Genomic DNA, 27,341 nt, shown 5'->3' on the forward strand with positions numbered 1-27,341 from the left:
AAGAGGTGGAGCCAAGGAAGATGAAAGTTCTTGACACTAATGCCTGCAGGACAAGTCTGGCAACTTTCAGAACAATGCAAATTAATGGCCAAATTACACAATTTTCCCAAACTGCAATGATTTCTTTACTGGAAGTTGTTATACTTGGTATAAATTTGCCAAATACAGTTATAACCCATTGTGTGATGGCTGTAGTTGAGCTCTCTAAGCTCCAAGGTGCTGCTGGAACCATACCAGATTAGCCCACCGGCTCCAGGAAGGGATGGCATGAGGTGTGATATACTCTTGTAGGCTTCCTGCTCAAAGGTAGTTGGGGAACAGGGGTTATTTAATATTTAGAAAGAACGACCTTTCTTGTTTTCAGTCTTCAGAAATGAACAAAGTTGGGTTTCTTTTATGGTGGTGATGGAGATGGTGGTGGTGATGGTTGTCCTTGTTTTGTTTGAATGAATCACCAAGAACCAGAGAATGCCATGTCAGGAAGGGACCCTGAGGATCTAGCTCACCCCCCCTGCGTTAACAATGATGGAAGGAAAGGCTTGGGGAGCAGCAGTACTTCCGGAAGTAGTAGCAAGGCCTGAGATGGACATCATGAGTGAGGCACATTTTATTAGGTCTAGCGTGACTAATTTTTCTATGTCACATTCTCTTTTCTGATAGACATTTAAAAAAAAGGAAATTCTTAGCTTATGTTTAGACAATAGTCAAGGAAAAATCAGCATTGATCTGAGTTACTGCTAAGGTTTAGTTCCTGAGTTTTGGTCACTGGTATGAACAAGCAACTATACGTGATCACTGAGTGATGAAAGCATTGTTGAGTTCTATGTGGTTGGATTTACTTGTAGTCCAGTTGGTCTGAAAAACCACTCATTCCTAAGTTATATCAACTGTTACAGTGAAGTTATTTTATATTTTACATAGGTTCTGAGTTTTAATGTATTGTAAATATCTGGCTTCCACCAAGGAAATACTCTCAAACACATTGTATTCTTTTTAAATGTAGCTGAAAATATGGGACATTTATATATTGCACAATTATTTATAAACCTTACTTACATGAATTATGAGGGAACTTTTTAAAGGTACAATGATTAGATACCTAAATTTGTGTGTTCAAAGTAGGTGAATGTTCATTTTCCTTTAGCCTAGTATGTTTCAAATCGAGGACCAAAGCGTTGAAAAATCCATTTAATGTGTTTTTACCAACAATTATAAAAAGAAACAGAATAGAATGGAATGGAATGGAATGGAATGGAATGGAATGGAATGGAATGGAAGAGAATATAATAGAAATTATCAGAATTCATTTAGTAGTGGTTAATACTGTTTCATGTAACTTTAATTTCAGTATTTTATGTATATCGTGTTTCCCTGAAAATAAGACCTAGACGAACAATCAGTTCGAATGCGTCTTTTGGAGAAAAAAATTAATGTAAGACCGGGTCTTATATTACTATAAAATAAGACCTGGTCTTATTTTACTATAATATAAGATGGGTCTTATATAATATGATACAGTATAATATAATATAATATAATATAATATAATATAATATAATATAATATAATATAATACTGGGTCTTATATTAATTTTTGCTCTAAAAGATGCATTAGAGCTGACTGTTCGGCTAGGTCTTATTTTTGGGGAAACAGGGTATACGAAAGCGTTATTCTGGAACATAACCGAAAATTTATGTCTCTCTAAGAGTCACAATAAAAAGTTTAAATTTCTCTATGTTAGTCACTAGTTCTTGGTTTGGATGTTCTCTCTAACTTGCCCCATTGACTTTATGATCAAGCCTCCTCTGCCTGAGAGTTAAGTAACTTGTCCAGGATCAATACGAGGTGGTACCAAAACTGATGGCTCATCCACTTCTTCCTCTACCAAATTTCCTCAACTTTCACGCTGGACAGAAAATACTTTTTCTAAAAGATGCTACTTCTAAGTTATCAAAAATATATCTGTGATAATCTTACTTTATATTTCTGCAACCACTTCTATTAACAGTGTTAGGCTTATAGATATTAATGCATATATACCTCTGTACTAAAATTGTCCATTTTCTGATGAGAAAGCTGGTAAAACCATAAAATAAAGGTATTTAAGGGTACTTATTCCTGGACAATTCTTCAATTATCTTTTAAGACACGTGGCTTTCCAACTTGTATATCCAAATAATTTTTCTCTTTTAATCTCATCTTATTTCCACATAGTCTGTCCTCTGTGGAGATACAAAAGAAATTCATAGAGAAAATGGTTAAGCAGTAGAGCTTGATGAATAGACTTAGGAATCCCGAAATTTCATTCTCACACTTTAAACCAGTAGCTGTTGAACACTTTTGGGAAGAAATGCATGGAGCCTCCAGGGACTGTCCCATTCCAAATCTCAGTTTCCTCCAATCTCCACATCCTACATCACCTTTCAAACCAAACACACAGCAGCTAGTTCCCTGCTTGGGCCTCTCAGGGAAGAAGTCTGTCATAGAAGGAAGGGCTGTGCCTAGCCTATTACAACTCCTTGGCAACTTGCCTAAGCCAAAAAGAAGGGCAATGTGAGAAGAAGCAGAAGACTGCACCAAAATAGTTCCACATGGATCCAAAGATTTATTTTCAGTTGTTTTTGTTTTTAAATTACAGTTGACATACAACATTGTATTAGTTTCATGTGTATAATATAATGATTAGATGTTCATATGACCTACAAAGTGATTATCCCGATAAGTCTAGTATCCATCTGGCACCATACATAGTTATTATAATATTATTGACTAGCTTCCCTATGCTGTACTTTACATCCCTGTGACTATTTTTATAACTGGCAAATTACACTTCTTAATTCCTTTACCTCTTTCACTTGTCCCCCAACTACGCCCCATCTGGCAACCATCAATTTGTTTTCTGTATCTAAGTGTATTTTTGTTTCCTTTTATTTATTTATTTATTTTTAGATTCTACATGTAAGTGAAATCATATGGTCTTTGTCTGACTTATTTCAGTCAGCATAATACCCTGTAGGTCCATCCATGTTGTTCCAAATGACAAGATTTCATTCTTTTTTATGGCTCAGTAATATTCCAAAGTACCGTACATCCCTGAAAATAAGACCTAGCTGGACAATCAGCTCTAGTCTGTCTTTTGGAGCAGAAATTAATATAAGACCAGGTCTTATTTTATAGTAATATAAGACCCAGTCTTATATTAATTTTTCCTCCAAAAGACGCATTAGAGCTGATTGCCTGGCTAGGTCTTATTTTCGGGGAAACATGGTATGTATGTACCACATCTTCTTTATCCATTTGTCTATCCATGGACACTTAGGTGGCTTCCATATTTTGGCTATTGTAAATAATGCTGCAATGAATATAGGGTACATATATCTTTTTGAATGAGTGTTTTAGATTTGTTTCCAAAGATTTAAATGTAAAACATAAACCCATAAATGTATTGGAAGAAAATGTGAATAGAGTTTTTCTGTAAAAATTCTTGAAAGGTAAAAATAATGAACTCCCAACCAAAAGGAAGGAAGGAAGGAAGGAAGGAAGGAAGGAAGGAAGGAAGGAAGGAAGGAAGGAAAGAAAAGAAAGAAAAGAAAAGAAAAAGTTGGTAAATTCAGCTACTCAAAAATAAACATTTCTACCTAAGTGAAATATACCTAAACAATGTTAAAAGGCAAGCTAGGAAAAATGTTTGCTACATATTATGTAGTAAAAAAGCTAATTTCTGTGATATATAAAGAACTCCTATGAATCAAAACAAAAGAAACGATAATCGAATATAAAAATGGACAAATAAATGGGAACTAAAGTTCTTTTGAATATGCTATATTTCACTTATAATAAGAAAATGTAAATTAAAATTGGATAGAAATTTTCAGTTATCAGATAGGCAAAGATTAAAAAATCGGTAGCACTATTTTGATTAAGGTATAAGGATGGTCATACTCTCATATATTTGTAGTGGGTATACAAATGGTAAAACGTCTGTGGAGGGTAATTAAAGAATATCTATAAAAATTAAAATATACATACAACGTGATTCAGAAATTCCATTTCTAGGTATTTATCAGGTAAATATACTTGCATATAATCAAAAGATATATGTCCAAGACTATTGTAGAATTGTTTGTTTACAAAAAGAAAAAAAAATAAGGAAACAAGTTAATTTCCATCAGAAAGGGTCTGGCTAAATAAATTATATATATCCATTTGCACTGGATTACAAATACAGTCATTGGCCAACTCTATGTGTACTAATATGGAACAACCCTTGAGGTGTGCGCTAAGTGAGAAAAGTAAGTTTCAGACTCTTTGTAGAGTATGCTACCATATGTGCAAACAAAGGGGATGGGATCTCTAGTCATACATGCTGTGTATGCTTAGAATATCTAGATGAATGTACAACTAGATAATATTCATTGACTCTAAGAGTAAGTGGTCACTGGTAGGCTTAAGTGGGCATGATTTACTCTATTCTCCATATCTTTTTGTAACTTTTGAATTTTGTACAATGTGAATGGATCACCTAATGAAACGTTTGATTTTCGTTAAGAGAAAAGAAAGGAGAAAACAAAAAGAAAAGACTGAGAGAAAGGAATATGAGAAAGAAGGATATAGAAAAGTACATGAATTTTACTTCTAATTTGGAAATTTGAAATTCACTTGTAAACTGGTATTTAGCCAACAAATATGCAATGATTTTCCTTTGCCGTCTGGGTGTATGCAAACACTCCAGGCTCAGGAAGCTATTCTAACTTTATTATTTAAATCAAATGACTCAAGTCCTCCTCCCATTCACAGAGGGAAGCCCAGCGTTCTTCATCTCCCAGGCTTCTTGGAGGGGTAACATTTCTACTGTACACCTCTTGCTCTATTACCTAATGGCATGAAATCCTTTATTTCACTTACACACTTTGTCATACAGCTTTGTATTTGGTTATATCACATCATGGCAAAATAGATGACCATGGCACACTAGAGATCAGATTGCCCTGGTGTTGCCAGTTCTAGGGAATTTCTTAGAGACTTATTTCTTCTAACATGCAGATTCCTGCCTTGTCTCAGGCCCTCTGTAACACAGGACCTCCTGAGCATCCTTTCTTGCTGACTGTCCCCAGAACCTCAGAATGGCTGCTCCTTCATCATGGAAGGCAATCCATTTTTGTCTCTTCTGCCTGGAGGATTTCTGCCAGCAACTTTAAAAAATCTTTTTCCCCAAGCACATATTGCTAGTAATATGAAAAAAAAAGTTAAAATGTCCAATGATAGGGTATTGGTTAATTATTATATGCCAATACAATGGAGAATTATACAATCATTACAAATTATCTGAAGTTCCATATTTACTGCAGTAGAAAAAAAATTATAACATACTAAGTAAAATAGGGTGACTAGCAATAAGCACATATGTATATGTATATGTGTTTATATGTACCTATATAGTATATATGTATATATGAAATTATACAGTATGCATATATGTGTGTATACAGCATATGAGGTACTCGTATATGAGTATGGCATACATATGACATATATGTAATACATTCATATATATGCATACGTATGAATATTTCTGGTACAATCCCATTTTAAAAATTGTACATCATATACACATTTATATTGGCTGGAAGTATATACATCAAAATGTTAACTGTATAACTCTGGTTGGTGGAAATTTGGAGGATTTACTTATCTTTTGAATACATTGTAATTTATCTATGTTTTGAATATATATTAGAATCATTACTTTTGAAAAAAAAGAAAAAGGAAAGGTCCATAGGATCAGGTGGGTCAGCACTGCTAATGGCTCCCCAAGGCCTTACGGGGTTGACTGCTGCTATAAATAATAGGCTAATTCAGTTACAATGAGCTGCCCCTGTCCCCAGACTCTTAGTCAATAAAAATACCCTCATGTTCTCTTCCGCCAACACTATTTTACAATAGAATGCATTCTCTGTGCTCTGTTAAAATAAGGGAAACTCTGAAAAAAAAGAAAATAGAAAAGGTACAAAATTTCCTTTTCTTTTTGTTAAAACAGTGAGAAACTCAAATATTTCATATAATGTTTTCTACAACTTTTCCACCTTAAGTGTTATTACAAATAGGCCCCTCTTCTCTTCCAATGACCGTGAACAGAAAGGGTAAAATCTCATCTTTTAAACCAGCAAGAGGAGATTAGAACTAAAACGAGAATGAAGATTTCTTAGGGAACCATGAGCAACTGTGATGAAGTATTTAACAAACAGAAAGCCCTGGGAATCTCCTAATGGACTGTAGGACCAATCTGAAGGGAAGCCCGATGTGAAAACCAGAGTACATAGTCTTCACAGTGGCTGCAAGCTGCATATCAGCCCTGCCCCTGGCCTGCACATTGCCCAGGCTGGACGGAGATATCCTAAGTCAAAGGACTGCTGATCAATTCCTAAGTCAGAACATATTGGGCTCCCTTTATTCCAGCCACTTTCGTCTGAAAACATGTCATATTCCGACTTTAAGGAACTGAGACATAATTTAATATGACTCCCTCATTTGAGGAACCAAAACCAGGAGAGGTTAATGTATCTGCCCAAGTTCAAGAGCTGGTTAATAGAAGAGCCAAGACAAAGCCCTCTGGGCTGAATACATACATTTGGGATGGCCAAATGAACAAATGAATGACTATTCCAATAGCAGCATGAAACTTATTCTAAATCTAGCACATGCTGCTTGCACTGCCCAATCATTTGGATGCTCCATACATTTCCTCAGAACAGACACTAAGGAATTGATTGTGCACAATAAATATTCATAGTTTACAGGACACACAGGGCTATTTTATAAGTAGATTTGACTGTATTTCAAATACGTGAGAAAATTCTGTTTAAATAAAATTCTTTGTAAAATACGTAAATTTTCTGGAAAATAAATAATCAACCTCAGCTTATCTGCTATATCAATCCAAATTTTCATGCATACAATTTGCTTTGATGGTCTTCCTATACTGAGTGAGCTGAAAGAGTTAATGGAGCACCGTGGGGCTCTGTCCTTCCTGTACGTGCACAGCCTGTCAACCCCCACTGGAGAATGTGCAATGTGAGCTGTGATCACCAATGAACTTCACAGTCAAAGCCCAACTCCTTGCATGTGTTGTCCAGGGTATTTTTCTCTCTAGACTGAGAACAGTGTTTTTTAAAGTATCCTCCTGTGTGTACGACTAAGTGACTTTATCTTACAAAAAGGAGGCTGACAAGGCAAGGTCACTTGTGTTTTTGATTAAATTGGTTGCAGTGGCACATTTGTCACAGCCCCCCTGTGCAGGAGGCCCTGTTAATGTACAGCAGGGATCACGAGTTCAAATGCCCACCGGAGCCAGATAGGTGATACACAAAAGCAAAGCAGGTTAAGTGGGAGAAGCAATAGGGATTGGTAGGTGGTGGAGACTGGAGAGCTAGTGCCCCATTCAACAGGGGGTGGGGTGGGGAGGGGGGTGTTTACTCAGCTCCAGTTCATCATTACAATGTCAAAATGTAGGCCAGATTTTGACAGACTGTCCAGTTTTTTTGGGAAAATATACAGCTATGCATTTTAATGTAAAAATCTTCCAACTTGTTAATGTTAGCAACTAATTCAAATTTATTTTAAAACATTGCAGGTGATGGTAAAATAAAAAAGTTCTTTGGCCCACTGGTTACCAGTCTGAGACACTTAGACCTTTACAATGATGTTTAGTGAGTGGTATTAAATTGTATAAACGAATACATTCACTTTCTAAGTAAAACACAAAGAAAGACCACCCATCTCTTTATACGAATCATATGTATCGTTTAATCTTTACCTTAATCCCTTCTTTCCGAAAGCTGTCCCCAACTCTCTGCATGGTCTGTATTGCACAGTTCATGATTAACCCTATCCTGTCTTTCATGGTTTCTAATTATTTCACACGTGCAGGTCTTGCATTCAGACTTCATTGTAAACACTTCCAGGGCAAGAATCATATCTAATATTTCTTTTACTCAAATACTCAAAACTCAATAATATTGCGGTTGATATTTATTCAATAAAGGGAAAAGAGAATAGCCTTTTCTGACCCACAAATACATAGTTATGCTAGAAATGAGTGTCATGAAGTTCCTGAATGTCTAGCCTAGGCAAGCAAGCGAGTTCAAATCTGTGGGCACCATGCCCAGCTGAGCTGAGAAGCACTGTCTTGCCATAAAAATTTAAGAAAGCATTTGGCAAAGTAGCTATAAGTTCATCATGCCTTTTCTGGAATAAAATATTACAGGATGTATTTAGTCAGTGGAGGTGATGTGGTTCTTTACAAGTGTTGATTTGACCAAGAATTTTTTTAAGCCAACTCTTGTCTGCAGGAAACCCTCCATTATTTTAGGCATTAAGATAATGGTAACCTTAGTTAAAGAAGGCCAAGGTCATATTTTGGCATTCGCAAGTCAGAACTCTCTGGGCTATCTTAGAGTGACTTAGAGGAGCAGAAGCATGAACTGTAGTCAGCTTGAATCCAGAATGGGTGTGAGAGAGGAGAAATGGAGCAGATGTTGAAGATGCAGAAATGTCTGACCACTGTATTTGTCCGTTTGTGGAAGTGAGGATGGGGTTGTCGAGAAATGGCACGTACCAGAAACAACATTTCGCAGTGTCCTGGACATTAAATTATCTCTACACCACTAAGAGCAGACCTCAAAGCCAGATCGTCTGGGCATGTGTGCCAGGCTGCCCACGAATGTGTCTGGGAGTGGGCCTAGTGTTTGGTGTGGATTGGCTAACACCACTTGAAAGTGAAGAAGCATGGAAACATGATCCCCATGGATCCCTAAGTCCACTGAGCTTGATGTGATGGGAAATCTGAAGGCTGAGGTAAAGGGATCAGCTCTGAGGTGAACTGACTACCTGACCAAAGAAAAACATTGTATTCACTTCCTGACGTGGAAATACGGATAAAATACTAAGAAAGTGCTTTTACTGAAAAAACCCCCTCTGCATACTCCTTATCCTCACAAACATCACACATATGTGCCTCTCAGCTACTTCTTTACTGTCCTCATAATTTCCCAAAATTATCTGGTGATCCAAACAAACAAACAAAAAGAAATCATCAAATAGACTACTTCATTACATTAAGAGGCCAACTTTGGAATGCAAAAATAATGATGATGATGATGATGATAAAAATAATAATAATGCTTTGGTTATTAAAAATAGTGCCTTAACTTAGGCAAACGATATTTGGGTCAAAATGAACATTAATTAATTAGAATATTTAGTTGTAACGCTGATATTATTCTCACCTTCTGTTCAATAGAATTTATTGCTAAATCATAAAATTTCCTCTTTTACAAGTCACTGTGTTGATCTAACTGCATCTTCTTCATCTGAAAAGTTATTAATACATTAATACAAAGTAATGTAGAAAATACAACTCATATATATTTGGGATAATGGTGTTTACTCTGTCCAAGAGTTAATATTAATTATAATGGTAGAGTAATTTATATATCCTTTCTTGATTGCCTCTTATCTTCTCTCAACAGCCTTCCTGTCCATTTTTATTTTTTCTCATGAAGCTTCTTCTCATTGAAAACTTACTGAATTTCATCAGGTAAGAAGTCTTAAATGTGAACTTGTAAACCTTGTTTCAAAAAAACCCAAGTTTAGAAAACGCAAAGATGGTGTCAGCTTTGGGCAAACACACAGAATGTAAACTGGGAAAGGTCCAACAGGATCTCTAACCATTTCACCGCAGTGGCTTCTGAAAGGATGGTCCTGACACCAACAGCATCAGCACCACCTGGGAACTTATTAGAAATGCAAATTCTCACGCCCTCCCTGGTACTTTAATAAAAGGTTCTAGATGATTCTGATGCACACACAAGTTTGAGAACCCCATTAGATAGTCTTCATGGACCAAAAGAACAGAAAATGTCTCCTATTGATTAATGGAACTTGATGGATTGTTTGGTGTTTCTTCTTCCTTTCTTTTCTCCACTGCCTTTCTCTCCTCCCTGCAGGTTTATGTACTAGTCCTCATTTTGCATGCTCAAGTCCCCTTCACACAGCTTCAATGCTATCTAATACAGGACGCCATCAAAACTAGGTCTTCTGTAGAAGTTGTCAATTAATTAACTGATTTGAATCTCTGTTTGGCTTTGAGAAGGAAGTCTTCTGTTAACACAGAAGACACACCTATAAAAGGGGGCCTAATTTTTAAGATGGTTGCCTTTTAAACCTGCGAGCCATAGAATATTTTCTTTACAAGTGAAATTTATATTTTTATATGGTCTGGAAGTATGGAATTGTTCCTTCGGAAGTGATTTGCAAAAAAAGCGTGTTGTTCGAAAGGAGCTTTTATTCTCTTGCAGTGTTTAAATATGTTTAAGGTCTCTATTAATATCCAGTGTCTCCAATCTGGAAGCCAGCCTAGCAGCCATTTCACCTCCAACCTTACTATGATTTGGTGTAACCCTGGGAATACCTGTGAATTATCTGCTGAACCTATAAAGAATATATATGATGATGCTGTCATTCTGCAGTGATTACTAAATGCTGCCCTCAGAATGCCTTTGCTTACGATACTTTTCATTTGCAAAGATATACCTGATTTATTCTGTATGGTATGCATATTTCTTGAGCAAGCAGGTATCAGGGTCTTTAAGACTCAGTTTACTCATTTTTAAAATGGAGATAATAGAATCTACTTGTTAGTATTGTAAAAAATAATGAAGATGATCTAGGAGCAGTTAGCACAGTGCCTGGCTCAATAAATATTCATCATGATTAAAATAATTTCATTAGATAGAATTGCATAGAATAATTGCATAGAATAATTTCATAGTAGAATTGCAAATTCAAAAACATCACATCAGACCTTATCCCATTAAAAACAAGCACATAGGGAAGAGATCACATGTCTCTCCCTTGCATGGTCCATCACTATTAATTATATTATCCATGAAGATTTGTTGTTGTTATTAGTTCCCTGTTCTCTGCTCTCCTAGTTCCCTGGCCACTGCTGGCACGCCAGCACGGAGTGAGGTAGAATTAGGGACATGATAAAGTATGGAAATGCATCATCTATAGCCAATCTAGAGGGCTAGAAGAGCGTAGAACAGTGTCTGCTATTGGTTCCTTTAATACCCATCAGCCCGTGGAGCACAATCCATAAGTCCAGCTGGGTGACCCAAGTGCAGGTCGGTACCGGCAAGACCTGAAGAGGATCTTGAAAGGTCATTTACCAAATTAACCTCTATTCAATTTAACAACAACAACAACAACAAAAAGACATGTATTAAATTTTTAAAGATTTTAGGAGAAGGGAATTTCCCTAACCTTCCATACAATGCTAATATTAGATAAAAGTTATATGTCATTATGAAATCTCATTTTGACATAAGCTTAAATATTTCTGCAAGAGAATATGCCAGAAATGTTCAGGTCCATCTATGACAAATTATCCCAAAGATGGGGTTGGTGAGAAAAGGGATGCGGAGATAGGAAAGGAGGTTCTTGGAATAGAAGTATGTAAAGCATTGGGATAAAATAAATGTCCAATAAACAAGAGGTTTCTGAGTTCGAATTAGTGACATGTGAAAATGAGAAACATCTGGAATCTGTATTTATTTTGCTGGTCAGAAACACAGTTTTGAGGTCCTTTGTTGAATTGTTTACTTTGTAAAGACTTATTAAAAACAAATGCCTAAGGTGGTTGAGAAGAGAATGTAGTTGAATTGAGACCACCAAGGCCTCTAAGGGGAAAAAAAACTCTGTTTCAAAGTTTTTACTTTCCATCAACTGAGCTTAATGCTATCTCCTCAAATGAATTTGTTTGTTCCATTTCAATATGCACTTGAAGAGTCAAAGACTTATGTACCCATTTGTAATTTAATAGTACATTTTGCGTGGGGGTGGGGGGGTGGGGAGAGAGAGCACGCTGATTTTCTTCATATTCTTAAGTTATTTTATATTATTCTTTCAAAAGCCACCCCCCACACCTCTACCCAACCCCCAACACACACACACACACACACAAATAATCATCTACTAAGAGAAGGGGCTTTACCTAGATGTTGGCCCTCACTTTTATAATGGACACAGCTTGGGTATACAAATGAGATTTTTTCCCTTTTTCATTTCTGAGGAAAAGTCAGTAGTCCTTAACAATTCAATGGATAGGCTTCTAGCCAAGATAAACTACAGAGCACAGCGAGGAGTTACGCGCTACTCAAAGCCACTATGTCCTCAGTCAGTGCTTTCACATGCCCTTGGGGATGCCAATAACGAATCACTCCCTGGAAGGAAAGCAGGTGTTACAAGCCAATGAGGTGACTCGGTGTTGAAATTCTGAGGGGTCCGCAGAATTATTTTACACCACTGTCCTGCTGTGTCTTTTATCACCCCTTACCTGTCTGAGGCAAGGGAGAAAGAGGAAGGGAGATGGGGAGGAAGGGATGAGGCAAAGGGCCAGAGGAAATATCTTGAGGTGAAATAGATATTCCAGGAATACTCTCCTCCCTCATCAATTTTCTATTCATCTCAAGTACTTTACACGAAAGTAAATATTGTGAGAAGCCAGACCGTCGGGAAGCCACAGAATGAAATTGTACATTTGGCATAAACTGCATTGATGAAATTCTGGTGGAATACTGAATTCCCATGATTCTACTGCTGAGCCAGGCTTACACTGGTCTTTTGTATTCAAGTTATGATAATGAAGGAAGTCCCCATGTCTTATATTTTTATACCTAAGTTGTTCAATTCAGGAGTGTAGACCCCCTTACCCTACAGGAGGCGAGGTGGAGGGCAGATGACCATTTGCCAAGACCATCATTCTCATAAACTCTCATAAACCAAAGAATCGGTATTTATGGGTCAAACCACAGGTCTGGCTGTCTCTCTAACCAAGTAACCTGACCCTAAAATGACAAGTAGGAAAGGATTGTAGGGAAAATAAGAAGACAAGGTTGATTTCTGTGAGGCATTCCTAGAGTCCCATAATAATTAGTTGTTGGTAAATTCATCATCCTCTTCAACCTTTTTTTCTTTTCTACTTGAAACAGCTCTTTGGGTATGAGTTTTCATAGATTTACTAGCCACAGTGTGACTTCATGCTTTCTTTCATTTATGCAAAACTACCTTTGATTAATCTTTGAGGAAGGTCCTTAATGTGTTCACCCCGCCCTATCATTTGTGGTTTGTAACCTCAGTTCTCTCTGCCCTTGGCCTTCATCTTTTCAGACTGAAAGGTGCAGTAGCTTCCCGCTCACCTCTCTTTCTCATTCTGTCTGCTGGACATTTCCTGGTGCTTGTTGGCCCAAAGTATTCTAAATATAGAACAGAGGACTTGCAAAAATAAAATATATTCACAGAATCTTTAAAATTACCCTGAAAAAAGCTTACTTTTTTTGAGATCTATATGCATTTTGTATTATTAAAATTAAATATAGACCTCTTGCTTTTATGGAAGATAAATTTGGCCTTTTTCATCACAGCCTACTCAAATATCTCCTTTGTGTCTAGAGAGATGATGCCCCATCAATCACTCAAATGGCTACCAGGAACATTTTTATTAATTGTATTTTATTGCTGAGAGACTTAAATTTTAATTTTAAGATTTAATTAATTTTAAAATATAGCTTAAATTTCGATTTTAAGATCCAGAAACAGTCTAAAGTAAATTGGAGAACAAGAATTAAGGCCAATAAGTGATTCTATCCTATCTGTCGACATGAAATGATTTTTTAAGACAGGCTGTGACATAAGGAGCTTTCTCCGAGCTCCTTGCACATTAGCCTTTTGGTCTTGCATCTGCTGGGGAGGGTGAGGCATCTGGCTTTGACTTCCTCCCACAAATGCTCCCTGGCTGAGGGGAGTAGAATTTCTCTTTGGGGGCCTCCCTAGGTGAGGGCTATACTGAAGTGTCCTTCCTGGATTTTCTGGGTACCTATCAAATGGTTTCCATTTGCATGAGATTTCACAGAACTTTAAGCCCTTCTGTCTGGTCACAAAATGTTTTCTTTGTGAAACCCTGAGAGATTTGCTTTTCCTCTTCATCACAATGGCAGGAATACAGAGCTTGCCTCATGATTTTTTGATGGGATTCAGCTGCCCAAACTGCAGTGCCTTCAGCTATAGTTTGGAATTCCCTATGTCTCTGGGTCATTTTTCATTTGCAGATGTGTGGAACGAACGAATGAACTCTCTCTCTCTCTCTCTCTCTCTCTCTCTCTCTCTCTCTCTCTCTCTCTCTCTCTCTCTCCCCCCTCTCCTTCTCCCCCCTCCATCTCTCTCCCTCTCCGTCTCCTTCTTCCTCTCTCCCTCCCTCTTCCTCTGCCTCCCTCATCCTCCCCCCCACCCCACCCCCCTCACTGTCACAACCAGCAAGAGATCATGGACATGAGCTGCATCTTTATGAACATGAACTTATCAGTTGATATTCCCAAATGGAGCAGATGCTGCCTTATTTCAGACACTTTCCAGTACAGTCACACATTCTTGAGAAAGTAGACCCCTGTCAGCACCAGTCAGCTGGCAACAAGAAGATATGGCCATGGGTCAGATCAGTTCATCTTGAGCCCTGTGGTCAGCAGTGGGGAGCAGTATAAAAGCCAGCAGACAAAGGGGAGTCAGAACAAGCCAAGAATCAGAGCAGGCCTTGCCCCTGAGACCAGGAGAATGGTCCACAGGAAGAGTACCTGAGACCAGGGTCCATAGAGTTTCAGGAACCAGAGAGACCAGGCATGAGGAAGCACAAAGCAAGCTTATGTGCCAACATCAAAGAAGGCATTCTAATTGTTTCCTGCTCCTGGATTTCTCCACATTCCTGTAGTACAGACAATAAGCCCAGTGTTGGGAACAGAGGACTGAGATGGAGAGCACAGACTCAAGGAAGGGATCCGATGTATCTCTTAGTGAGACCACAACAACAGAAAAAGAATGAGTTCTTCCAAAGCACACATATACACATTAAACGCAATGTAGTTTGCCAAGGCAATTTACAGTGACTGAAAATTCCTCTAACCTCAAGCCTGTCTTCCTCATCTCTTCTTTTGAAGCAGATGCTTTAAAATTTTTTTTATCTTATAAAATTCAACATGTGATGTCCTTCTATAACAGAGCTTCTTTTTCTTCTCCTTCTTCTCCTTTTCCTTCTCCTCCTCCTCCTCCTCCTCCTCCTCCTCCTCCTCCTCCTCCTCCTCCTCCTCCTTCTTCTTCTTTTTGGTCTCCATAAGTGAGCATCACCCAATACATCCCTTCACCCATAAACTTATGTCTTCCATCTTTTCTTTGATCCTCAGTATCTTGTCCCTTGGCTCAGTCCTCAGTGTTTCCATTTTTTATCATTTTGCAAAATCATCCCTGTCTTCATAGCCATTAAGAGTCCAGATCTGTGCACTCTGGGGACAGGAACCTCCCAATGTCAAATCAGTTACTCTGGCCATCTTGTCTGGTGCTGTGGAAATGTGTGGAGGACAGGTCCTCATCCTGATTCTGTCTTTCACTGGCCATGTACGTTAGGCAAGTCTCTCGCTCTCCTTCAGCTTCTCCTGCCTATTCCAGTGAGCTGTTATAAGAATCAGATGAAATAATGGAAGGAAGAAGATTATAAATGAAAGCAGTATATAATACAGATGGAAGGCATTGTTGTAATAAAATATGGATCCTTGGCTCATGTTGGGGTGGGGCTGAGCTCCCTTCCGTCATTCTTTCAACTTGTTTGTGTAACCTCTGGTGAAATATTAATAATTATTGCTAAGTGGCATAGGTTTCAGCACACCCTTTGTTTCTTCTGTGGCTTTCACAGGGTTGTCACATCTGCCATGAACTGATACTTCTCAAAAGGGATGGGGTTGAAAGACACATAACAAAAAAAGTACTGGGGGGCTCTGGTTAAATGAGATATCTTACACAGGAGTCTTTAAGTAGCTACTGCAACTCAGCAAAGAACAACAATATTACAAAATCCACAATATAAACAGCCAATAGCTTAGCACTATGATTCTTATCATTTGAAATTTCCATTCAACCATCTTCCAAATCTTGCAGCTACCATCATCATGAACATGAAATTTAACTGAGGTCCTACTACTTCAATTAAATCTCAACACATATTTTTGCCTATCATGTATGTGCCACACACTATGTTAAGTATACGATAATGAGTAATTTCCAGATTATTCCTTAAGAAGCTCATATACAGATAAATATGCACATAAAAGAATAAGTGTTCGATGTGATCATCGCTATAGGGGAGGTATAGTCAAAGTGCTGTGAGAATATAGAAGATGGAACAACTCAACTAACTCTGTCTGGAAAGCTGAAGAGGAAGTAGCATGTGAAGTGGGCCTTCAAAAGGATGAAGTTGGTCAGAGAGTGAGTACAGTGTTCAGCACATGAGCTGTGGGACCAGCCCAACTGGTTCCAATCCTGACTCTGCCACTTCCCAACAGCGTAACTTGGCGATTTATTTATGTTTGGATGCCTCGATTTCCTCATCTCTACAATAGATATGATACTGATAAAGCCTACCTCAAGGATTACCATGAGCAGAAATGAGGTAAGATCCATATAGCATTCAAAACAGATTCTGACATGAGGTTAATCACTCAATAAATAGTAGCTATTATTATTGTTATTATTGTTCTTCACTAAGTCAAAAAACAGGAAAGAGTTTCCTAGAACTCTTAGAGACCTGATCTCTGAACTTAAGAGACTTATAAGATTTTATAACAGACTTATAAGTCCCTTATAAGATCTTATAAGATCTCTTTTTATAATTTTACTTCTAAGATCTCTAATTACAATCATTTAAAAAAGTAAAGCCAAAATTTATATGTCAGGCGCTAGACATTTATATATGTAGCTTGAATTAATTCTCGTAACAATTTTGAAAATCAAAAAATTTACATTGAAATGTCAATAATGCCATAAAGAATATGAAGTAAGTGAAAAATAAGTGGCACAAATGATGGCTGAAAGAGAATTACACAGGAGGGATATTTACAATTTAAAAAAAGAGGCAAAAGTCAAAGTGATTTCAAAATGGTGGGCTTAAGCCAAATGAGGTCCCAGAAATGGTTTTTTTGTTTGTTTTCATTTTTCTTTTTTCAGTTTTGATTCTTTGCATATTCATTGCCTCTAAGCGGGGCGTGCCCTTTCCAATGTGCTCCTGTTCCCACCGCTAATCTCACACTCAGCCCTGGAAACATTTGAATATTGAAGTTTGTGACATGTGGAGGACCTAGAACTTGAATCTGGCAACTGCTCCATTTGTTAAGTGATGTTTTCATGCCAGGCACTGTGGTAGTCTTGCAGACACATGATCCATGTAACATTCTGAATGAGGTATTAGTATCCCCAATGTGTGGATGAGAAAACTGAACCTGAGAGAGGTTAAGCCTTTAAAGAAGGACAGGATGAGAGGTACCAAAGCAAGGAGCACATGGCATATTCCAAGACTTGTTTTTGTTTGACTGGAAGGGAGGATCCGTGCAGGGGAGTAGTATGAGTTCAGGTGAAAGAGGTTGGATGACCTTGAAAGCCAAGCTTAGGAATTTGAACATGGCTATAGGAAGCTAATAAATGATAGGTTTCCTCTTCTTCTTTACAACTTCATTAAAATTCACCCACAGCAAACACATAGGTTGCCACAAGGTTTACTCTGAAGAGGGAGAAGGTGCTAGGTGGGGCTGAAGATGTTCACTTCACTTCTCTTTGGAGAATGCCCAGCTATAGGCAGGAACAGTCCTCATCTCTCATGACCACGTAAGGGAGGAGTGACTTTCCAATCAATATTCTCAGCTGAGTTTTCTTCATATACATATAATATCATTTTCAAGAAAATGGCCACCCGGTTTCCCTCCCTGGATTCCAATCCTTGAGATCTGAGTAGTATTTAAGTCTTTTACTGCAGAGTGCCCTCAAAATAAAAAATTAAAAAAACTCCTTAACCTTTGATCCAAAAAACTTCACATGATTTCTTCTGTTTACCTCTCCACCCTCACCTCCCTCCACTCCCATAATGCCCCTCAGCCACACAGATCTTATTGCTGTTCCCAGAAAGTACCAAATTTTCTTCATATGTATTTTATCCGACCACATACCACCCTCTAACCTCCATAATGCTGCCAGGGTATAACTTCTCACTAAGAATACATTAGACCATAAACTCTATGATGGTAGTGACCCTTATTCTCTATTGATTCCCTGCATCTAACACATCCCAGCACATACTCAGTGCTCAGGAACAATTTGTCAAATTAATGCATGAATGACTAAATGGGAGGATAAGTGTTCTGGTCCCTTGGTCTTTACTAATTGTTGGACCCTGGTCCTCCACTTGCCAATGTGTTTTCCCTAATTGTCCACCTGACCCTAGACCTCCACCACCAACTTGATCATTGATTTCCATGTCCTTCTTCAAGTCTAACATATTCCCCACCCCATTTATAATCTGACACATGCACATACCCACCACCACCAAAAAGAACAAAACTTGTCTTCTCTCTCCTTTCTGGTGGGCATCCTTTACCAAAAATTGTTGTTTTTGCCAGAGTTCTATTGTTGCTACCCATGAAATACTCCTGGTCTCACACTTCCCATTTCCCTCTCAAATCCAATACTTATGTTTGAATGGAGTTGACCAGAAGAAGAGACAGGAAGGAGAACCCTAACATCTTGATTTTACAGCACTGTTGTTGGCAGTTCCTCAAATAAAGGGAAGTGTTTATGCATGTGGTGTGTGTGTGTGTGTGTGTGTGTGTGTGTGTGTGTGTGTGTGAGAGAGAGAGAGAGAGAGAGAGACAGAGAGAGAGAGACAGAGAGACAGAGAGAGAGAGACAGAGAGAGAGAGACAAGAGACAGAGACAGAGAGACAGAGATCAACCCACAGCTGGGGATGGTATGGCTAATTCTCATGGAATGAATAGCCTGGGAATAACATGGGTATCTGCCTGCTCATTGGAAAGGGGTGGGCCCTGGATGGGCAGTTCTAACTGCAGGGGCTCAGGAGGAGTTCTGCCCAGCAGGCTAAACCTGGAAGTCCAGTGCTACCAATAATAATAATTATTTTAACAGCCTAATTGCTAATACCTATGAGCACTTCGTATATTCCAATCACTGTGCTCATCACTTGACATAGATTATTTCAATTATTTCTTACATCAGCCTAAGGTGGGAGCTCTTATTACTCCTGTTCTACAGGTAGGAAACTCAGGCACAGAGAAGTTAAGTCACTTGCAGAAGATCATACAGTGAAGGAGCCAGGATTCGAACCCAAGCGTTCCAACATCAGCGCTCCCTTCAATTTGGAACGGTCCAAAGCAGCTGCCTTTGATCACTGAGAGTAGGGATGTGGAAGCAACACACACACCAAAAACCACAATTTGTTTTTACAATATAATTCTCACATTAGGGGAAAAGGGAGAATCATTAGTTCTTAAAGGATATGTAATGGGTGAAGAGAAAAGATAGTTCAAAGAATTTCCCAACATGTTACATTTCTCAGCATGATTATAAATTTGTAAAGGTGTTTTTCCTTCATACATATAGGGAGATCAAGGGAAGACAGGGCTGCCACACACGGTACTGCATGTGACGGGTGCTCCCTGGAATTGTGCAGTGCACAGCCTGTTCAACCTAACATGGTGACCCCAAAGTTAGGCTTCTTTATATCCATAAATTAATATAGGGCCCAAATGGAGACCTATTCACGGGGTTTGAACTAGTGTGGCCTCCAAAAACTTAATAAAAGAAAATGAGGAAATGATAAACTAGCTGTCACGGTACCATAGAAAACATTATCTTTCCCAGTGTGGCTGCAGAGTCTTTCGCAAACCTCCTCTGCCACAATGCCTTTCCCATTCAACTATCCCAATGGCACTTAGCTTGCCACCAATCCCCCCCACATGCACACACACCCTCCTATGCTTCCCAGACTGTACAAATGCTTCTCCCTCTTCTTCAACCCTATCTTTCTTTACTTACCACCTCCTTCTTCAAGACTTAGACATTCATGCATCCATTATTCATACGCCCATTCAACAAACCTTTTTGGAGCACCTACCATACCCCAGGTCCTGAAATAGATGCAGAATGGCAAAGAGGAGTAAGGCGTTTTCACCCTCAAGTTGCTCACAGTCTAGAAGGGGAATTAAACCAATAAAGTGAGTCCTCTCTAGGAAATTTTACAATCATTCTCTTCCCCCTCCTCCCCCAGTTAGAGGAATTCTCTTGTTTTTGAAGCATTTATAGCACATATCCTTATGGGTCAAGTAACAATTTGAAACACTTAAAGCAAAACATGGTAGAGAAACACAGAAAATATTTGGAAAGTTGTAAGTCAGTAAGTTTATATGTCTGTGTCTCTTCTGGGTTCATTTTGTGAGGAGACAAGAAAATGCTAAGTTAAGTCTCAGTTGATTTTCTCCAGATACTTGCCAAATTCTTGACATCATATTGCACAGTATTTCTAGGATTCAAAGAGTCTACACGGTGCTCATGAAAAGCTCAGTTGAGCAAAAGAAACTTGTATCTCATTCTAACCTGGAAATGATTTTTCCCCCCATTAAATGTGTGAGGTTTGAACCCAACAGCTATACATAGTGTGAAAATAATTCTATTGCAGAGACAAAAAGTAACAATTTATCTTATGGGAATCACAGCAGGTGAAAGACTTTTTAAAAAATCGTTTGCTATAAATTTGAAGTCCCAGCTGGCCACATGCGTTCCATTTGAGACATGAAGACTTATCTTAGTAGACTGTAAACTCCTTTAGAGCAGGAGTTCTCTTATTTATTTGTCTAGCCCAAGTACCCAACATAGGGCTCAGTAAGTATTTGTGAATATGTTATACTACTGATCGAAGTAAAATCTGTGTCAGTCTCTGATGGCCTGTCATACTCCCTAATGTTCTGGAGAATGGGGTATTAGAGTTTGTTTCTGTTTTGTTTGTTGGAGGGGGAAGCAGAAGAGGGATTGTTTTGCTTTGTTTTTGAGATATGGCATAATACAATAGAGGCCAGGATAAAATCAATCACCTTGTTTATCAGGAGAGCTTAAGTATTGACCCATTGGTCATCTCATTTGATGAGTCGAGCCATTAGATGATCTGATCTCCCCTGAGATCAGTACTTAAGAAAATAGTTGTGTTCCCAGCTTTAGTGTACTTATTACTTTGAAGTTTTGCTGTATTTTCATCTCAGGAATTATAACCAGATCATTCTATGGCTATAGGCCTCACTACTGTTCCAAAGGCTGTACAAAAGCATTGGGAAGCTGAAAGCCTCCCCACCACCCTATACTGTTGCTACTGTATACTTTGGTCCAGATCACCTGTGAGGTCCACTTAGAAACAAGAAGTGGCTTACAAAGCCAGGCTTAGTCTGAAAAAGACAATATGTCTGTCATCTCCCCTTAAATGGAATGTGCTGTTTGATGTCACAACCTTCTTCCTGTTCAACTTGGCATTGACATTTGGTTTGACTTGGTAGTGAGAAATATAATAACACTATGAGAAATTTTCTTTCCCGAGCACTTCTTAAGGGAGTCTTGTTGCTTTACAAGAAATTGATATTGCCTAGCGTGCATGAAATGCCCCTTCAGTACATTAGTGAGAAGGTTTAAGACAATATAAACACATTTATCCTGCACGTCACAATAAGGAGTGAAAAAATAAATTGGTGAAATAGGAAATTTTTATAAATTTATTCCACACATATTTTTTACTTTCTACGCTTTCCTGTAAGAAATTCTCTTCAACATGATACTCATATGCATTTTCAGAGGATTTCATTTTATTATGTATACGGTTATATAGTGTCAGTAAATCCATTAGAAATACTCATTCCCATCTCTCACAGTTTGGTTATAAACATTCAGAAAGAAGTCAAAACATTGAGAAGCCAGTTGCAGGGTCTTCATTAGGTTTATGTCATAAAGTTCTTTGTTTGCCAAACCAAAGTGATTGAAGGTTGCATTGTGTCATGTAGTCCCCACTGACTGCCTTCAGGTGTGTGTTTGGAAGAAGAGCTGTGGTAGTCATGCACTGAGTTCCTTTTCCCGCCCCAGCACCCAGTCCTCCATGTGCTACTCTCCATGTTACCCATGGTGACAAAGGGGCCCTTGATCTGAAACAGACTTCTGGATTTTTTTTCCTTTTTTTTTTAAATTAAAGTTTATTGGGGTGACAGTGGTTAGTAAAGTTCCATAGGTTTCAGGTGTACGATTCTGTAATACATCATCTATATATCTCATTGTGTCTTCACCACCCAGAGTCGGTTCTCCTTCCCTCACCACATATTTGATCCCATTTAACCCTTATCTACCATCCCTTCTTCCCCCTTACACTGCTGGATTTTAAAAGTAGGCGTTTGGTGGTAAAGGAAAGTATTTTTTTTTTTTTATAGGGAGTATGTTAAAGCATGTCAGATACTCAAGAGCTGTAGTTTTAAAATCCCTGCTGGTGCATTGCTGTTTTCCTCTTTTGGTCCATTACAGTGAATAAATATGGTTGTTCTTCCTGAAGAGCTGAAAAAATATACTGTCCATTCTGAGAGTCACGGTTAGACACCTCCTGTGAGCCAACGCTTCCTAAATGTTGAAAATCCCTGTCAATATAGAGTCAATATTGGACTGATTTTTGTTCTCATCTTGTTTTTCCTCATCCAGTATCCTCCTGCAAAACAAGTTACGGTACAATATCTACCATTAAAAGTTAAGTAAACTGTCAGGGGGGAGTATGAAAAAAGTCAAGTGTGTTTGGCTTCTTTCGAATTGTACAAAATTGGTCTTTACACCTGCTTCTCCCTCCTGTTGAGGCTGGATGGTAACTCATACATTTATTCACTCATTTACTTAACTCATACAGTCATTCAAAGTATTTATTGAGAACCAATTGTTTGCCAGGACATGAAAAATTATACAAAACAGTGAAGAACCTTGCTGTTTACTTGGGGAGACAATATCTGCACACATGAAACAAGTTAAGATTTATTTAAAATGTGTGAAATTAAGTTGTAATAATAATAATAGATATTTTCATAGCACTGACTACTATGTGCCTGAAACTCTTCTACATATTTTATGTGTATTAATACATATATTAATCCTCACAACAGTTTTACCAAACAGCCATGATTATGATCCAATTTAACACATGGTGAAACTGAGGCAGAGAGGTTAATCAGCTAGCAGTTACCAAATAGCAGAGCCAGGATTTGAATCCAGCAGTCCAGTTCCAGAGTCCAGGCTCTTTGGCCACTGCCTACCATGTTCATATACTTTATGTAGAATGTAAATATTGCAGCTTGAGGTCACTCAGGAAAGTTGTCAGTAGACGATATGGTTCTTGAGCAGAACCTTAATGGTAGTCTAAGGTTTAGGCCGTGCAAAGGATGGAATAAGACTTTCGGGGGAGCAAGAAGAGCAGGAAAAGCTAGGATTTGGAAATGAATATGACAGGAAGAATTTGCACTATCTTGCAAAATGGTGTGAGAACACTTTTATATAGGGCCTTGAGCACCAGGTTTAAAAGTTCAAACAGAAATCCATGGGCAAATACATAAGCAAAGAATTGTCTCATTCATGCATTCACATAATCCATCACACTAGAAGGAACCTTAGAGAGCATCAATTCCAGCCCCTTTCATAATGTACAATCTAAAGATCCAGAGGGTTGAAATGACTCCCAGTGTCACTTACCTAGTGGCAGAGCTAGAACAGAATGCAGCTCTCCTGATTCTTCATTTAGCTCCATTTCCAATGTTTCAGGCATTTTGGAAGATTCACCTGGCAGAGGCATCTTGTTCAGCTTAAAAGAGAGAGACAGAGGCAAAATGACCCGTGAGACATTATTGTAAAATCCAGTGAAGCACTAGAGGCCCGGGATCAGTGGAGATGGTAAACTTTCCAAAAAAGGCTTGACAGAGCTTGACTGGATATCAATCATAAAGGAAAGGAAAGAGCCAAGCTGTCTCCAAGTTGACATAGCTTTGATAGAAACAGGGAAATGGGTCAAAGGTACCACTTAGGCATAGAGATCAGGTTGAGAACCTATGGGATGGTGGTGGCTTAGTGTACTTAGTCCATGTGGTTGGGACCTTCTGTAACATGATGTTCAGATTTCAAGACTGCAGGTTTTCCATTAAGCAGTTGCCACCATCATCAGTGTGCGAGCAAGTCCTTGCCAAGACTGTGAGATGAAATTCAACTCAGTTTTGCTTTATTATCCATTGTCTCCTCCCCCCGGTCTTGTTTGATGGTTTCTTTTGCCAATCAGCTTCGTGCATGTTCACTTCCCTCAAAGGCTGTGAAGGGTATGGTGGCAAAGGGTGTGAGCTCTGAATGAAAATGGCCTGAGTTTGAATCCTGCTTTACAACTCTTGTATGATTTGGGGAAATTGCTGAACTTCTTTGTGACTCAGTTTCCTCATTCATAAAGTGACACTGTGATCAGTCATCACCTTCTAGCAATAATGTATTAAATGCATTCATACGTGGAAAGCACTTCAAATAGTACTTAAACACAGCAAACAGTTTTAGGCTTTTTTGATAGCTCCTTGAGGTACCGGAATAAGCTGGGCATGAGAATGTACAATTGTTTCATCTGAAGCTAAATATTAAAAGTAGAGTGAGGTGACTTCTCCAGAAATGAGATGAGGTAGCAGGGACACTGCCAAATCCCTAGGTGGTCCTGTTTTAATAAATGGTAGTCGATAAGTGGTTGTTTTGATTGTTCTATTCCGTGATTCCACTCTATTCCATTCCAAACTGTTTTTTACTCTGGGAGACTCTCTGGGAGAGATGGAGTTCTTTCTTCCCACCAGGTACCCTATTCCCTGTGGCTGCCGTTGTAACCTTAGCATGTTTTGTCACCACAGGAAGCCCCTCTGCTTCTCCAGCAAAGGTCATCCTGGGCTCCCAGGATTCTTGGGACATCTGAGTCCCTTGCCAGCAACTCACAGTTCACCCTCACACAGCTACACACACAACCCAAGTTTGTTCCCAGGGCGGGAAATGACCCCTTTCTCTATTTTCATGCAATCTCACAAGATAAAATTGGGATTAGGCCATCTAGCTTTTATCCGAGAACTCTCAGAGTAAATAGATCCCCCTGTACTGGAGTGTGTGTAGCTAAAGACTGAAAAGTATGTTCTATGCTTCTGAAGCAGGACGGAAAAGGAATTAAAAACAAAGACTTGAGAGGCAGCTGGACCTAGATTCAGATCTCAGCTGCACATGTACTAGTTACATGATTTTGGATCCTATAGCACTTCTGAGTCTTGGTTTCCTCACTTACATGTAGGAATATTAATACCTATCTTGCCTGTTATGAGGATTAAAGATCATAAACCTTTGGAAAGCATAGTGCCTGGCACATAGTAAGTGCTCAACTTACTATGCTAAACTCTGACTCTTACTATTATTGTTATTATTATTGCTGTCATGACTCCGTCACCCTGCAAGCTGTAACAGGCATATATATATATATATATATATATATATATATATATATATATATATACATATACATATACATATACATATACATATACATATACATATATACATACATACATACACACATATATACATATATATATATATATATATATATATATATATATATATATATATATATTTCTATATTATTAAGAAAACGACTATAAAGCCACCCCCAATTATGAGTACACCTAATGTTTGAAAATGTAAAGATTTTTAAACAAAGCGAGATCCTGTTTGGGGTTTAATAACTCAACCAAGTCGTTGCTAGTGAAGACAGGTGATGGCCAACATTAGAAGCCATCAGAGGGCGAAGCTGCAGCCAAACTATAATCTCATTGTTTTGATTCGATCTTAAATGTTGGTTCCTTTGGCTGGAAGTGCCCAGAATGTCAGTCATCTCTTTATGGCCAGAGTATTTCAGTGTCATAGGGTGCTGACTTATTGCAGAAAGAACTCTTTGAGGAGACTCACAACTGCTATAAGGTCGCAAGTTGATACTATAATGTGAGGCTACTGGCTGCCTTATTTTTCCATATCCTTGATAAAGATACCGGCTACTTTGCAGTTCTAGGCTTTTTGTTTGTTTGTTTGTTTTTTGTTTTTGATAGCTCCCTGAGGTACTGGAATAAGCTGGGCATAAGAATGTACAGCTGTTGGTTTCATCTGAAGCTAAATCTTAATCGTAGAGCAAGGTGACTTCTCTAGAAATGAGATGAGGTAGCAGTGACACCGCCAAATCCCTAGGCGGGTTCTGGTTTTAATGACACCATATTCATGCCTGTCCCTGTCCATGAAGGTAACCTTGAGGGCCCTTTCAACCAATTTGAGCTACAGTGACATTCTTATTACTCCTCTGCGCATTCAACAGAGCGAGACAAGGATTAGGTTAGCAGCAAGATGGAAATTAACCTAATCTCCAGTGGTCAAGGGCTGTTTGGATTAGGATTCTAGCAGACTACTGTTCACGCGTATTTCCTTTTTTATTATGTTCTCTGGCATTACTGTTGTCTAGATTACTCTGCTATTTTAGATCTTCTCTTCTAATTTGGTGTTAGACCTTTTCAAAGATGAATTTTCATTAGATCCTAACAAAACAGGGAGCAGTTTAAAATTTTTAAAAAGGTGTTCTATAGGAATCCACTTGGTTACGTAACAAAAATGATAAATTATAGATACAGGGGCAGAAAAGCTGCCCTCTGCTGAAATATCTTCTAGGATCTGCAGGAGGAGGCCCCAAACAGAGATTACAGTTCTCTGGTTCCCTTGAAGTCAAATTTGAGGAACAACCTCAGATCTCTTAATGCTGCTAACACCCCAGCCTGCTCCCATCCCCACACTCTGATGTGCCTGTCATGGTTCTCAGTTGACAGAATTCTGACTAAGCTGTAAAAGATTAAATGGAAGGATATGGAGAAGATCACAGACTCTATGCGAAGGTCAGAGAACCAGACTCAGAACCCAGATAGGGACAAAAAAGCTCACAGCCCAACTCTCATGCCACATAAACAGCTTGGCTCAGGCACTGCCATCTCTGGGGAGTACGTGCCATGGCTGGTACCATTGCCACTGAACAATGGATGCTGCCTCCATCAAAATGAGCTCTCTGTGTTGCTCTTTCCAGTATTAAAGCCCTCCAGTAGGAACACCATGTTGGTCTCCCACCAAATATACAAGCGGTGATGTCCTCAAACACAGGAAAGGGATTCAGGTGATGGGCAGACACACACTGACATTCCCTTCCCCAAACCCTCACTTTCCCTTCCATCCTCTACCTCCTCCCATTCTACTTTAAATTCAGTATAAAGCTTCTGTTTTGTTTTCTAAAAATCTTTTTTAATCCTTATAATAT

General features: G+C 38.6%; 1 protein-coding gene across 1 annotated transcript in view; it reads left to right on the forward strand.

Moving 5' to 3' along the window:
• Nucleotides 1-27,341, forward strand: part of FRMD6 (FERM domain containing 6) — a 213,087-nt gene that overhangs the window by 60,513 nt on the left and 125,233 nt on the right. The window contains exon 2 of the mRNA XM_074327478.2: nt 9,529-9,596. The gene's annotated coding sequence lies outside the window, so the exon portion shown is untranslated. The remainder of the gene's footprint in view (nt 1-9,528; nt 9,597-27,341) is intronic.

Source organism: Rhinolophus sinicus, chromosome 3 (genome assembly GCF_057876585.1).
Source record: "Rhinolophus sinicus isolate RSI-liver-muscle chromosome 3, RSI-T2T, whole genome shotgun sequence".
In the NCBI taxonomy this organism is placed as follows: Eukaryota; Metazoa; Chordata; class Mammalia; order Chiroptera; family Rhinolophidae; genus Rhinolophus; species Rhinolophus sinicus.